Source organism: Rattus norvegicus, chromosome 9 (assembly GCF_036323735.1).
Source record: "Rattus norvegicus strain BN/NHsdMcwi chromosome 9, GRCr8, whole genome shotgun sequence".
Classification (NCBI taxonomy): domain Eukaryota; kingdom Metazoa; phylum Chordata; class Mammalia; order Rodentia; family Muridae; genus Rattus; species Rattus norvegicus.
In genome coordinates this window covers 70,505,610-70,521,464 of record NC_086027.1, presented here as the reverse complement: position 1 = coordinate 70,521,464, position 15,855 = coordinate 70,505,610, and positions in this window count along the sequence as shown.

The following is a 15,855-nucleotide window of genomic DNA, read 5'->3' as shown; positions in this document are numbered from 1 at the left end:
GTGTGCAATTTTGGATTTCTAGAGTCCAGAGAAACAGTGCTGTTTTATTTTCTTCTGAAGTTTACATTCAAGACTGAGATTCTCAAAATACAGGCAGAGAGAGAGTTCATGTAAATTTTTATGCTACTGTTGGTAAAAATCTCAAGAGCATTTTTCCCTATGAGATGATAACCCTTCTGAAATATGATGACCAATAAGAGTTTTTAACTTCTTCAGGCCCTTCCCTTAGAGAAGTACCCACAGGAGATTTTAAGTTATGAAAGGTAGCAGATGAGAATGGTGCTTATTTTATGACTAACACTATAATTTACATCAAAGTTGAGAACTAAGACTGGCAATCACAGTGAACGCTTTCTCTCAAACTTCTTTTTTGATATAGCTATTTTGCTGAATGCAACGAAAGCTTCTATAATTTTATCTTCAAGGCACTAATTGTGAGAACTCTATAAAATATGCTTCTCTAGCCAACATTTTGACTCTTCTCTTAAACTGGTTAAAATAGGTGGACAATGAATTCACTCTTTAAGGCTATACCTCTTACTCTGGTATGTTTTTCCTCTTTGCCTCCCTACGTGTGAAATGTAAAAATCAGGAGGAAATCATCCTTTACATTTTCCTACCTAAATCAACATGAAAATGCAGAGCTTGCTAAATTTCAAGATTAGTTCTTACAAATGACTTGACTTAACATAGATATTTTTTTTCTTTTTTTAAAAATACTATTAGTGGTTTATTTTGAGTTTCATATTATACACCCCAATCCCACTTATTTCCCCCTCCTCTTATACTCTCCACCCATGCAACCTCTTCCCCCAAAGAAAAAAATCTTGCTGTGGAAGTATATCACAGTGTACCTCACAGTATACCCTTTTGTCCATACTTCTTTCCTTGCAAACGTTCAATGTAATGAGTTATTGGTCTGGTTTGAGGCCTCTGGCTTCTACTGTACTATCAGTACTGAAATCTTACTGGATTCCCCTCCAACATCCTGATGTTACCCTGTGTCATGGACATCCTGTAGTTTTTGGATCTGTAAGACCAGCTCCTTCACATGCTCCAGCAGTTTATTGAATGGTAGATGTTAGGGTGGGCCAATTCAAGGCCCTGTATCTGCCCTGGTCATCTGGTGAGCCCATCAGGTCTCCCATACCCACACCACTGGGGGAGTTCTCTAGCCAACCATGCACAAAGACAGCTTTTCCTCTGTCATGCACTCCCATGCGCATGGGCCAGTTCATCGATATCAGGGTTAGCTCTACTGCGCTGCCTAAGTGAGGTATAGGGCCCACTCTTCCAAGTGTTGCAGTGAGTAAGGGGCAGGGACAATTCTTTTACTCTTATAACCATACTCCAAGGACAGCTCTTCCCCCTGCCATCGGAGGTGGCAAGGGGAAAGAGTAGGAGAGACCATCTCTCCCTTGCCCATGTTGCTACATAGCCAACAAGTTGCAGAGCCAGCTCTCCCATGCTTACAGCTGCCCAGATGAGGTTCAGGTCTAGTCTCCTTAGTGCTGTAGGCAGTGAGGAGCAGGGACAACTCTCCTGCTATCAGTACCTCAGGGCCAGCTCTTCTACCTGTTATGGGTGGCAGGGGTAAAGGGGAGAGGGCATCTCTCCCTCAGCCATGCCACCACACAGGAGATAAATGGTAGGACCAGCTCTACCACTCCCATACCCTCAGGCTGCTCATCAGCAACTCTTGCAACCAGGGCCAGCTCTACTGTGCTTCTTGAGCTATGTGTTGGGGGAGGGAGCTGTACTGCAGCTGTCAAGGGACAGGGTCAGCTCTCACTCAATTAGGACCAGCTCTTCACAGCCCTCAGACATCAACATTGCCCAGAATGACAGCCCTTGAGTGGTAATAGATCATCATTGATGCAGGGCCATGGACGTAGACATGGCCTCAATGGCAGCACTGGGGAGGACCTCACCATGGTCTTAGTGGCATAATCAGCTATTCACATCAGGCTCTTCATCGTGCCCACATCCTTTCTCTTTCTCTTTCTCTTATGAGTGTCTGGAATGACACTCAGGGTCATCCCAGGAATGGACTCAGGAGTGCAATGTTCTACCCATGCAGTATAACATGGGCAGAGGTCATCTCCTGTGTGGGTAGTATAACTACCTAGGCCTTCAAGGTATCAGACTGGTGGGTATCTCATGCTAGCTCCCTGTCTACTCCATGGCACCTTGGTTCATCTTGTCTCTGGCTTGCTCCCCTCCCTGGCGAGTGTGGAATGGCAGAGGCCATCTTGAGTATGTTCTATTTACCCAGGCCTACACAGCTCCAGATTGGTGGTCATCTCAGGCTTGCTCTCTGTATAGACCATATAGCTCCAGATAGGTGGTTAGCTAAGCTTACTCCTTGCCCGGGACCCTGTGGCATCAGAATGGTTAGTGATTATCTTGGATTCGCTCCTCACCTGGGGCACCAGTCCGAGGCAGGGGTCTACAAGAACATTTTTTTTTTATTAACTTGAGTATTTCTTATATACATTTCGAGTGTTATTCCCTTTCCCGGTTTCCGGGCAAACATCCCCCTCCCCCCTCCCCTTCCTTATGGGTGTTCCCCTCCCAACCCTCCCCCCATTGCCGCCCTCCCCCCATAGACTATTTCACTGGGGGTTCAGTCTTAGCAGGACCCAGGGCTTCCCCTTCCACTGGTGCTCTTACTAGGATATTCATTGCTACCTATGGGGTCAGAGTCCAGGGTCAGTCCATGTATAGTCTTTAGGTAGTGGCTTAGTCCCTGGAAGCTCTGGTTGCTTGGCATTGTTGTACTTTTGGGGTGTCGAGCCCCTTCAAGCTCTTCCAGTTCTTTCTCTGATTCCTTCAATAGGGGACCTATTCTCAGTTCAGTGGTTTGCTGCTGGCATTCGCCTCTGTATTTGCTGTATTCTGGCTGTGTCTCTCAGGAGCGATCTACATCCGGCTCCTGTCGGTCTGCACTTCTTTGCTTCATCCATCTTGTCTAATTGGGTGGCTGTATATGTATGGGCCACATGTGGGGCAGGCTCTGAATGGGTGTTCCTTCAGTCTCTGTTTTAATCTTTGCCTCTCCCTTCCCTGCCAAGGGTATTCTTTTTCCTCATTTACAGAAGGAGTGAAGCATTCACATTTTGATCATCCGTCTTGAGTTTCGTTTGTTCTAGGGATCTAGGGTAATTCAAGCATTTGGACTAATAGCCACTTATCAATGAGTGCATACCATGTATGTCTTTCTGTGATTGGGTTAGCTCACTCAGGATGATATTTTCCAGTTCCAACCATTTGCCTACGAATTTCATAAAGTCGTTGTTTTTGATAGCTGAGTAATATTCCGTTGTGTAGATGTACCACATTTTCTGTATCCATTCCTCTGTTGAAGGGCATCTGGGTTCTTTCCATTTTCTGGCTATTATAAATAAGGCTGCGATGAACATAGTGGAGCACGTGTCTCTTTTATATGTTGAGGCATCTTTTGGGTATATGCCCAAGAGAGGTATAGCTGGATCCTCAGGCAGTTCAATGTCCAATTTTCTGAGGAACCTCCAGACTGATTTCCAGAATGGTTTTACCAGTCTGCAATCCCACCAACAATGGAGGAGTGTTCCTCTTTCTCCACATCCTCGCCAGCATCTGCTGTCACCTGAGTTTTTGATCTTAGCCAATCGCACTGGTGTGAGGTGAAATCTCAGGGTTGTTTTGATTTGCATTTCCCTTATGACTAAAGATGTTGAACATTTCTTTAGGTGTTTCTCAGCCATTCGGCATTCCTCAGCTGTGAATTCTTTGTTTAGCTCTGAACCCCATTTTTTAATAGGGTTATTTGTTTCCCTGCGGTCTAACTTCTTGAGTTCTTTGTATATTTTGGATATAAGGCCTCTATCTGTTGTAGGATTGGTAAAGATCTTTTCCCAATCTGTTGGTTGCCGTTTTGTCCTAACCACCGTGTCCTTTGCCTTACAGAAGCTTTGCAGTTTTATGAGATCCCATTTGTCGATTCTTGATCTTAGAGCATAAGCCATTGGTGTTTTGTTCAGGAAATTTTTTCCAGTGCCCATGTGTTCCAGATGCTTCCCTAGTTTTTCTTCTATTAGTTTGAGTGTGTCTGGTTTGATGTGGAGGTCCTTGATCCACTTGGACTTAAGCTTTGTACAGGGTGATAAGCATGAATCCATCTGCATTCTTCTACATGTTGCCCTCCAGTTGAACGAGCACCATTTGCTGAAAATGCTATCTTTTTTCCATTGGATGGTTTTGGCTCCTTTGTCAAAAATCAAGTGACCATAGGTGTGTGGGTTCATTTCTGGGTCTTCAATTCTATTCCATTGGTCTATCTGTCTGTCTCTGTACCAATACCATGCAGTTTTTATCACTATTGCTCTGTAATACTGCTTGAGTTCAGGGATAGTGATTCCCCCTGAAGTCCTTTTATTGTTGAGGATAGCTTTAGCTATCCTGGGTTTTTTGTTATTCCAGATGAATTTGCAAATTGTTCTGTCTAACTCTTTGAAGAATTGGATTGGTATTTTGATGGGGATTGCATTGAATCTGTAGATTGCTTTTGGTAAAATGGCCATTTTTACTATATTAATCCTGCCAATCCATGAGCATGGGAGATCTTTCCATCTTCTGAGGTCTTCTTCAATTTCTTTCCTCAGTGTCTTGAAGTTCTTATTGTACAGATCTTTTACTTGCTTGGTTAAAGTCACACCGAGGTACTTTACATTATTTGGGTCTATTATGAAGGGTGTCGTTTCCCTAATTTCTTTCTCGGCTTGTTTCTCTTTTGTATAGAGGAAGGCAACTGATTTATTTGAGTTAATTTTATACCCAGCCACTTTGCTGAAGTTGTTTATCAGCTTTAGTAGTTCTCTGGTGGAACTTTTGGGATCACTTAAATATACTATCATGTCATCTGCAAATAGTGATATTTTGACCTCTTCTTTTCCGATCTGTATCCCTTTGATCTCCTTTTGTTGTCTGATTGCTCTGCCTAGAACTTCAAGAACTATATTGAATAAGTAGGGAGAGAGTGGGCAGCCTTATCTAGTCCCTGATTTTAGTGGGATTGCTTCAAGTTTCTCTCCATTTAGTTTAATGTTAGCAACTGGTTTGCTGTATATGGCTTTTACTATGTTTAGGTATGGGCCTTGAATTCCTATTCTTTCCAGGACTTTTATCATGAAGGGGTGTTGAATTTTGTCAAATGCTTTCTCAGCATCTAATGAAATGATCATGTGGTTCTGTTCTTTCAGTTTGTTTATATAATGGATCACGTTGATGGTTTTCCGTATATTAAACCATCCCTGCATGCCTGGGATGAAGCCTACTTGATCATGGTGGATGATTGTTTTGATGTGCTCTTGAATTCGGTTTGCCAGAATTTTATTGAGTATTTTTGCGTCGATATTCATAAGGGAAATTGGTCTGAAGTTCTCTTTCTTTGTTGTGTCTTTGTGTGGTTTAGGTATAAGAGTAATTGTGGCTTCGTAGAAGGAATTCGGTAGGGCTCCATCTGTTTCAATTTTGTGGAATAGTTTGGATAATATTGGTATGAGGTCTTCTATGAAGGTTTGATAGAATTCTGCACTAAACCCGTCTGGACCTGGACTCTTTTTGGTTGGGAGACCTTTAATGACTGCTTCTATTTCCTTAGGAGTTATGGGGTTGTTTAACTGGTTTATCTGTTCCTGATTTAACTTCGATACCTGGTATCTGTCTAGGAAATTGTCCATTTCCTGAAGATTTTCAAAACTTGTTGAATATAGGTTTTTATAGTAAGATCTGATGATTTTTTGAATTTCCTCTGAATCTGTAGTTATGTCTCCCTTTTCATTTCTGATTTTGTTAATTTGGACGCACTCTCTGTGTCCTCTCGTTAGTCTGGCTAAGGGTTTATCTATCTTGTTGATTTTCTCAAAGAACCAACTTTTGGTTCTGTTGATTCTTTCTATGGTCCTTTTTGTTTCTACTTGGTTGATTTCAGCTCTGAGTTTGATTATTTCCTGCCTTCTGCTCCTCCTGGGTGTATTTGCTTCTTTTTGTTCTAGAGCTTTTAGGTGTGCTGTCAAGCTGCTGACATATGCTCTTTCCTGTTTCTTTCTGCAAGCACTCAGCGCTATGAGTTTTCCTCTTAGCACAGCTTTCATTGTGTCCCATAAGTTTGAGTATGTTGTATCTTCATTTTCATTAAATTCTAAAAAGTTTTTAATTTCTTTCTTTATTTCTTCCTTGACCAGGTTATCATTGAGTAGAGCATTGTTCAATTTCCACGTATATGTGGGCATTCTTCCCTTATTGTTATTGAAGACCAGTTTTAGGCCATGGTGGTCCGATAGCACGCATGGGATTATTTCTATCTTTCTGTACCCGTTGAGGCCCGTTTTTTGACCAATTATATGGTCAATTTTGGAGAAAGTACCATGAGGAGCTGAGAAGAAGGTATATCCTTTTGCTTTAGGATAGAATGTTCTATAAATATCCGTTAAGTCCATTTGGCTCATGACTTCTCTTAGTCTGTCGACATCACTGTTTAATATCTGTTTCCATGATCTGTCCATTGATGAGAGTGGGGTGTTGAAATCTCCCACTATTATTGTGTGAGGTGCAATGTGTGTTTTGAGCTTTAGTAAGGTTTCTTTTACGTATGTAGGTGCCCTTGTATTTGGGGCATAGATATTTAGGATTGAGACTTCATCTTGGTGGATTTTTCCTTTGATGAATATGAAGTGTCCTTCCTTATCTTTTTTGATGACTTTTAGTTGGAAATTGATTTTATTTGATATTAGAATGGCTACTCCAGCTTGCTTCTTCTGACCATTTGCTTGGAAAGTTGTTTTCCAGCCTTTCACTCTGAGGTAGTGTCTGTCTTTGTCTCTGAGGTGTGTTTCCTGTAGGCAGCAGAATGCAGGGTCCTCGTTGCGTATCCAGTTTGTTAATCTATGTCTTTTTATTGGGGAGTTGAGGCCATTGATATTGAGAGATATTAAGGAATAGTGATTATTGTTTCCCTTTATATTCATATTTGGATGTGAGGTTATGTTTGTGTGCTTTCATTCTCTTTGTTTTGTTGCCAAGACGATTAGTTTCTTGCTTCTTCTAGGGTATAGCTTGCCTCCTTATGTTGGGCTTTACCATTTATTATCCTTTGTAGTGCTGGATTTGTAGAAAGATATTGTGTAAATTTGGTTTTGTCATGGAATATCTTGGTTTCTCCATCAATGTTAATTGAGAGTTTTGCTGGATACAGTAACCTGGGCTGGCATTTGTGTTCTCTTAGGGTCTGTATGACATCAGTCCAGGATCTTCTGGCCTTCATAGTTTCTGGCGAGAAGTCTGGTGTGATTCTGATAGGTCTCCCTTTATATGTTACTTGACCTTTTTCCCTTACTGCTTTTAATATTCTTTCTTTATTTTGTGCGTTTGGTGTTTTGACAATTATGTGACGGGAGGTGTTTCTTTTCTGGTCCAATCTATTTGGAGTTCTGTAGGCTTCTTGTATGTCTATGGGTATCTCTTTTTTTAGGTTAGGGAAGTTTTCTTCTATGATTTTGTTGAAGATATTTACTGGTCCTTTGAGCTGGGAGTCTTCACTCTCTTCTATACCTATTATCCTTAGGTTTGATCTTCTCATTGAGTCCTGGATTTCCTGTATGTTTTGGACCAGTAGCTTTTTCCGCTTTACATTATCTTTGACAGTTGAGTCAATGATTTCTATAGAATCTTCTGCTCCTGAGATTCTCTCTTCCATCTCTTGTATTCTGTTGGTGAAGCTTGTATCTACAGCTCCTTGTCTCTTCTTTTGGTTTTCTATATCCAGGGTTGTTTCCATGTGTTCTTTCTTGATTGCTTCTATTTCCATTTTTAATTCCTTCAACTGTTTGATTGTGTTTTCCTGGAATTCTTTCAGGGATTTTTGCGATTCCTCTCTGTAGGCTTCCACTTGTTTATTAATGTTTTCCTGTGTTTCCCTAAGTGTGTTCATGTCTTTCTTGAAGTCCTCCAGCATCATGATCAAATATGATTTTGAAACTAGATCTTGCTTTTCTGGTGTGTTTGGATATTCCATGTTTGTTTTGGTGGGAGAATTGGGCTCCGATGATGGCATGTAGTCTTGGTTTCTGTTGCTTGGGTTCCTGCGCTTGCCTCTCGCCATCAGATTATCTCTAGTGTTACTTTGTTCTGCTATTTCTGACAGTGGCTAGACTGTCCTATAAGCCTGTGTGTCAGGAGTGCTGTAGACCTGTTTTCCTCTCTTTCAGTCAGTTATGGGGACAGAGTGTTCTGCTTTCGGGCGTGTAGTTTTTCCTCTCTACAGGTCTTCAGCTGTTCCTGTGGGCCTGTGTCTTGAGTTCACCAGGCAGCTTTCTTGCAGCAGAAAATTTGGTCTTACCTGTGGTCCTGAGGCTCAAGTTCACTCGTGGGGTGCTGCCCAGGGGCTCTCTGCAGCGGCAGCAACCAGGAAGACCTGTGCCGCTCCTTCTGGAAGCTTCAGTGCACCAGGGTTCCAGATGGTCTTTGGCTTTTTCCTCTGGCGTCCGAGATGTGTGTGCAGGGAGCAGTCTCTTCTGGTTTCCCAGGCTTGTCTGCCTCTCTGAAGGTTTAGCTCTCCCTCCCACGGGATTTGGGTGCAGAGAACTGTTTATCCGGTCTGTTTCTTTCAGGTTCCGGCGGTGTCTCAGGCAGGTGTCCTGCCGCTCCTGGGCCCTCCCCCATGGGAGCCCAGAGGCCTTATACAGTTTCCTCTTGGGCCAGGGATGTGGGCAGGGGTGAGCAGTGTTGGTGGTCTCTTCCGCTCTGCAGCCTCAGGAGTGCCCACCTGACCAGGCGGTTGGGTCTCTCTCTCACCGGGTCTGGGAGCCAAGAACATTTTTTTTTTTTTTAGCTTTGACATTTAGTAGTCAGGTTTCTAGTCTGAATCAGATGGCCCACTTAACACTGGTAAGTGTTTAAACCATAATCAAGGAGCTATTTACAGGTGAAGGCAGCTGTATGGAGACCCGATGGAATGTAGCATAACATTATAGTGACTGCCTGATACGCCATAGACAGAGACGCAGCCAGTCTGTAGAAAGAGTAAGGGAGCTCAGAGAATGGATGAACCAGCCTGGTATTCAGCCACATTTGATCTACAGGTGCATTTCCCTGGTGAAATCCACGGAAAGCTAGAGGCAGAGGGTCCAATAAACTCCTAGAGGTTTGACTAAGTAGGTTGTTGAGATTTGGTCTGTTGCTATGTACTGTAATGCTAACTACTGGCCCCGGTTGCCTCAGGGTCGAGAAAATCCTCACATACAAATGACACTATGTCACATTACTCCTTAATTTAAAAGTATTGGTTGAATAAAGATGCTGGCAGTCTATAGCTAGACAGAAGACAGGTAGGTAGAGTTTCTGTTCCCAAACGTGGGGTCTGAGGAGACCACAAAGGGAAGAGAGAGAATGTGGAGAGAACAGAAGACACCATGGGATAAATGACCTCTCATGAGAATTGGGTTTGAGGGCTGACCAGTCTGAGCAGCCCAGAGGGAACATAGCAAGTCATATCTCCAGGTTATTGATAGGGAAGTAGATACTAGTAACGTAGAGAGTAGATATATGGCCAGCTCTAATGCTTTAAAGGATTATTTCAAATATAAAAGGTCCTTGTCTTTTATCTGGGAACTGAATGGTCTAAGGCAACGTAGAAACTCCCAACTGAGATTAAATATTTACTACAACAGCAGATAAAGATGGAGACTAAAGCAAGAGGGCTATAAGCGATGTGTTGTATTTTTTCTTATATAATACTTTTATTTTACCTTATTATATATACATTATGACAAAAATCAAGAGCAGACCTAAGGTGACATGCTTACCATAAAGACCACCTCAGTGTGTGCAGTAGTGTGTACTGTGAACTTCTCTTCTTATTGGTTTTACCTAGCCTAGATTTGTTTCCATCCATTGGACTTAGCTGAGAGACAATGGTTACCTGGAATAGCTTTAATCTCTCAATACACATGACTTCCATTAGATAATAAAGACTTTTATTATTGGTGAACCAAGTAAACTTTACAATTCTTTACTAGACAGTAGGGTGGCGGGCTGTTAAAGGTTCCCTGATTCCTGGTTAAGGTATATGAAAGCCCAGGGGACCCTAAAAGGGATGGCAGGAGCATTTCCAGTCTCCCAGAACATCAGGCCCCTCATGTAGCTACAGCTCCCACAACCCCCTGTAGAGAGGTTTGAGACAGATCAGTCAAACTCCCTAAGCCCCTCCTCCACAGGTGAGGACATGATCACAGGTTACATAGGCTCAAGACAGATCAGTCAGGTAGAAACAGGACCACACCCCCAAATATGTAGATGAGGTATTCTCAAACTCTCAGGCCAAACCAAAAGGAAGTACCCACTGCCACTGTCCTGAAATTGTATGTAAGAATACTATTCAGAAGGATTAAAGGTGTGCAGGAATTATTCTATCGTGTGAGAGCTTCTGTCATAAGAGCTGTAACACCACCTCTTGGGGAAGAGATCTGATCTCCTGAAATCACCACCAGAAGCTCTCCTGTAGCCCTCGCTGGCTAGTCAGTCCCCTGCTAGCTCAGACTAGCTGGAAAATGGAAGTGGAGCAGAGGCTGCAAAACCCAAAAGCAGTTCCCCTTCCTGCCTGAGGTCTCTTCCCTTCTCCTGAACCCCCTCCCCCTTTACCCCACACCTAGCAAGACCAGAGGTCCCTGTGGAAAGCCCCCTGTGTGAAACCCCACACTAGACTATTAAAAATGGCTAGGGTTTCTTTGAAATAATATCCTTATTCACTTGAGATTGGTTCTTATATTTTGGATTAACCAAGCTTAAATACAAATATCTCCTGGATATTAGAATAAGCATGTCACCTTAAAACTGATTTTTTTTCTATTGGATTTGGCATTTCCATTATTTTCCAAAGACAGCTGTAATTTTCACACTGTTGTATGTTATATATTGTATCTGTGTAGGCTTGAGTGAGAATGACCTCCATAGGTTCCCTGTGTTTAAATACATGTTCCCCATTGGTGGAACTGTTTAAAAGGATTAGGAGGTATGTCACTGAAGGTGAGCTCTGAGTTTTCAAGAGGCCTGTGGTATTCCCATTGTACTCTGCCTCCGACCTGTGGATTGAGGCATGAACCCTCAGCTGTTCCTGCCCCTGTGCCTTCACTCTGCCCCCATGGACTCTAACCCACAGAAGTCATATGACCAATGAAACACTTTTTAGAGATTTATTTATATACATGACTTTTGTGTCTATATGAACACCTACATACCAGAAGGAGGGGTCCAATTTCATTACAAATGGTCGTGAGCCATCATATGGTTGCTGGGATTTAAACTCAGGACCTCTGGAAGAGCTGCCAATCCTCTTAATCGCTGAGCCATCTCTCCAATCCCAAACCCTTTTTTTTTCCATAAGTTGTCTTGGTCATTGTGTTTTATCACAGCGATTGAAAAGTAGCTAATGCTACTTTTATATATATTTATATTTTATATATTATATCTATATATATAAAATATATATTTATATATACATATATATATTTCACAGAATAGAATATTCAAGCAGTCTCAGACTTTGAAGCAATTTTTGAATGGCAATAAATTGTGAAAAGGTACTTGAAAAATCTGCATTTGAAGTCTGTGTCCTTATGTCCAAATTGGTGTTAGGAGGAAAGATTTGAAAAGTCAGATCTCAATTTCTAGTTTCTTTCCTGAAGTTTTTTTTTTTTTTTTGTTTTGTTTTTTTTTTTTTTTTGTTTTTTTGTTTTTTTGTTTTTTTTTTTTTTTTACCACTAGACTACTTAATACCTTACAACAGAACAGAACTTGTTTTTTAAAGTGCCACTTTTTTTCTCAAGTCACATTGCTTCTGTCTAGGTTTTCTCTAGTTCAGAAGAACTCCAGCATTTGAATAATGCTCCCAAGTGACTCCAGTAAACATTTTCAAATTATCAAAATACATGTTCTCCCCCATATGTTGAATCTAGCCAGGTGTGTGTGTGTGTGTGTGTGTGTGTGTGTGTGTGTGTGTGCAAAATGCCTGTATATGTGGGTACAGTATGACATATAGGAAACAGAGCAAGGAAAGATAACTATCAGGGGAAAGTTAACTATGAGGAATGACAGAGTGCAGGTAATGACATGAGATACAGAAGAGAATACGAGGAGAATGGTTTTTCCAGTTTTAACTCTGTTGTGGATTTTTTTGCTTTTAGCAGTAGATAAGGGCATAAAATGCATTCAATAGTGAAAGTATACATCCCATTCGAAGCTCCATGACAAATGACTGCTCTCACTGTATAGAAATTCATTGAGTTGTACAGTCTTTGGCTCTGGTTAGTTTCTGTGCATGATGTGGTTTGGAGTTCTGTTTGCTTATCTTTTAAATTTGCAATGTTTATGTATGATAAACCTTTTAAAAAAAGAAAAAGAAAATATTAGAAAAAAATCCATGAACAGTTGATTTCAGGTAGCTTTGAATAAAACAATTGGAATAAAATATCATACTAGGGCTCTAAATTCCAGGAACGTGATAGACAATTGTTAACTTGAAGGCCTCCCCTGACCTCCGCTTACTTGCCCTCCTCAGAGATCAACAGTAGGGTTAAGTCTGACCTTGAAGATCCATAAGAGGTGTGGTAAAGTACCTCAGAGTTTATACTAAGTAAAATTAACTCGAAAGGCTGAGGCCAGAACAGTTGAAAGCTAAAGCAGAAGCCGCTTTCAGGGAAGTCTGGCTAATGAGCTACCAGATAATCAAGAGATTAGAGTGCTGTTGAAGTCAGTGCTTGCAATTAGCATATTTAAAACCATGGCCAAGAATGCAGCATTAGGACCAAGGAGGAAGCGAAGGGTTAATGGAAAAATCCTCTGAGTGGCAGAATGAGGAAGAAGAAAGGACCAGAACCTGTTCTATCAGCTTCATCAGAAGATTCTAGTCACCTCTGACTAATGCTTTCCTCAGTGGGGGGGAGAATCTCTCAAGCCCTCTTAGCTGAAGAACTCTTCATTAAGAAACACTAATTCCTTTTTGTTTGTACTTAATATTCACCAAGTAATCTTGACTGTAGGTTGCATTTCCATCTGTTTGCCTCAGGGAGGAAACGAGTGATCAAACACCACTTCATGAACATCTAGTGTAAGTGCCATCTTGAAACCTGAATCGTCTGTGGAAGGCCCAGGCCACGAGCCTGTGGGATATGGGGTATGTAGTTCAACCTTTCTGCGCCTCCATTCACTCATCTTAATAAAAACATTAATAATAAAACCTATGTACCTTTTGGGATTGTTTAAAAAAAACTAACACGTAATTTCTATTTGTATTTTTGTGAATTTAGTGGACTCTTAGAGCCAGTCCCATAAGATTTGACTTGGCAACATTGAAAATGGTCTCCAGGCTGACACTCAGGAACTTCTAGGATTGCCTAACTGACAGAGTCTCTGAAAGTCCCTCTGGACAATAATGCCATTCTATTGTGTGTAAGGAAGTAGAGGGACAGAGATGGGCACTCTACACATAAGGCAGATTCCTGGGACTTTCTGGCCAAAGAAAATATTGCTTCCACCTTGGAGCAGTATGGGAGCTGAATCTGGCTGAAGGCACATTCTTTGTCTTTGGACTATTTCCCTGGTCCTTCCTTTGATGGGAGAAAGCCACACTCAAATAAAAGGCAGTGCAAAGTTCTTGGGGAAAGTATACTACACATGAAAGGTTCCACTGCTTGAATCTCTTTGACCAAGGATGATGTGAATTTCAAGGCCAAAAGCTCAGCTTTTAGGGAAGCTATTTACGGAGGTGTGTCTGTCATCTGACCTAAAACACAGAATACTAAGGCAGGATATCAAAGTCAGCCACAGAAACAATGCAAGCTGAGAATGAGGGCTTGGTATCCAATTTGAACAGGGTCAAGAAGCAGGAGCTGGAGGTTAATCCCAAAGGAAAGCCACCCAGTGCTGGAGGAGTAGCAAAATGCTCTGTGAAGCTGTGCTTTGGATCCAAAGCAACTCCTAGGAGGTAATGGCACTGCCCCCGTGAACACAAACCTCTTCAACTGTAAACCTGGGTGATCAGCTCCTCTGATTGGGAGTTTACACTCCAAATGCCTCACCAGAGGCCAGAAAACTACAAGTATTCATATTCAGGATGCTGTAAATTCAACTTCCTCCATCTTTACTAGCCTACCTAGACCATGGCTTTTCTTGAAAAAAAATATATATATATTATATATATACATATATATATAATATATATATATATATATATATATATATATATATATATATATATATATATATCCAGGGAAGTCAAGGCTTTGGCTCTTGAACACCAACCGTCTGCTTCTGCCATACTGCTACTGCTATAAACTCTGAAACCTCACACCAGCCAAGGACCAGATGGGAGGCAAACACACTCAAAACTTAACTGAGAAGAGTTTATATAAGGGGACCATTTGCAGGAGTAAGAAGAAGGCGCCAACAAGGAGTAACATTCAGAGATCAGTAAACCAGAAGCCAACTGAGCAGTAGCCTAAGGAGGCAAGGGACAGAAGAATGGCAGAAGTTGGAGAAAGGGAGAGCTGTGGCCAGGAACTCTCACAGGATCAGGATAGCCACGCGAGACTGGGAAGTTCTTGAGATAAACTTTTCTTTTCTCTAATTCTCTATTTCTATCAAAGCCTCTTAGGCCAAACTCAGTTTGAATCCATGGACAATATAGGAGGCTCTCCATATCAGACAACATTCCCCAAGGAAGGCAAGCAGAGTAATCAGCATAGACATTTTTCTCTATTATTCTTTTTACAGTAAAATTTATTGGCTGGCTCTAGCTTGCTTATAAAAGCAATATTTGCTAATTTATAAAAAAAATTTTAAAGTAGGTTATGGTAATAAAGTTAAAATAACTCAAAATTCTATCATCGAAAAGTTCTACTAGGGGAATTGTGGATTTTGCTTTCTATGTTTAAAAAGACACTGAGCATTTCCCCACACCAACGAATAGTATGTGTAAAACACCATTCTTTTTTTTTTTTTTCAGAGCTGAGGACCGAACCCAGGGTCTTGGGCTTGCTAGGCAAGTGCTCTACTGCTGAGCTAAATCTCCAACCCTGTAAAACACCATTCTTAAGTGGCCTAGTAGATGTCCACCTTTGCCCTCACTAAGATTTGTGTAAAGAGAGTTTTTATATTAATATTCATGTTACTTTAGGACTTAAGGAAATATGAATTAACTTATTAATTAATTAACAACATGTGTGATGTTGAAACAAATACTGGTGTATGTCAAACTGGTCATTTTCAAATGAGGAAGTCTTACTAACAGGTCTACTCAATACAGTTTCATTGACACTTGAAGGTCTTTCATAAATACAGTATTCAAACTGTAGCCAGCAGCTTTTAGATCTCTCTGAGTCCTCCCTCTCCAACAATGTTATCAAACTGTCCAAACAGCCTAAGTGTATAATGTAGCAAAGCAGATTGGAGGAAGTAATGGCTGTTCTGGAGGGGAAGGGAGGCTGAAGAGGAGGCAAGGGAATGTGTATTCATCATTCTGGCACATGGTATAAAGAGCTGGTATGATGGCCCACACCTATAATCCTAGATTTCTAGAGGCTAAAGTAGGTTGAGTACAAGTTCAAGGTTAGTCTGGGCTACATAGTGAGTTTTCAAGCCAACCTGAGTTAGTCTGAAAAAGTATTTTATCAAAAATAAATTTTAAAAAATTAAAAAAAGTTTAAAACAATTGTTGGGCAAAGGAGTACAATGTCTAACTTGTACACTGAGTGGTAAGAAGGTCCTGAACCGAAACCAAATCTACAGTACAAATGCTCTGGATTGGTGTGCATATAAATCAAT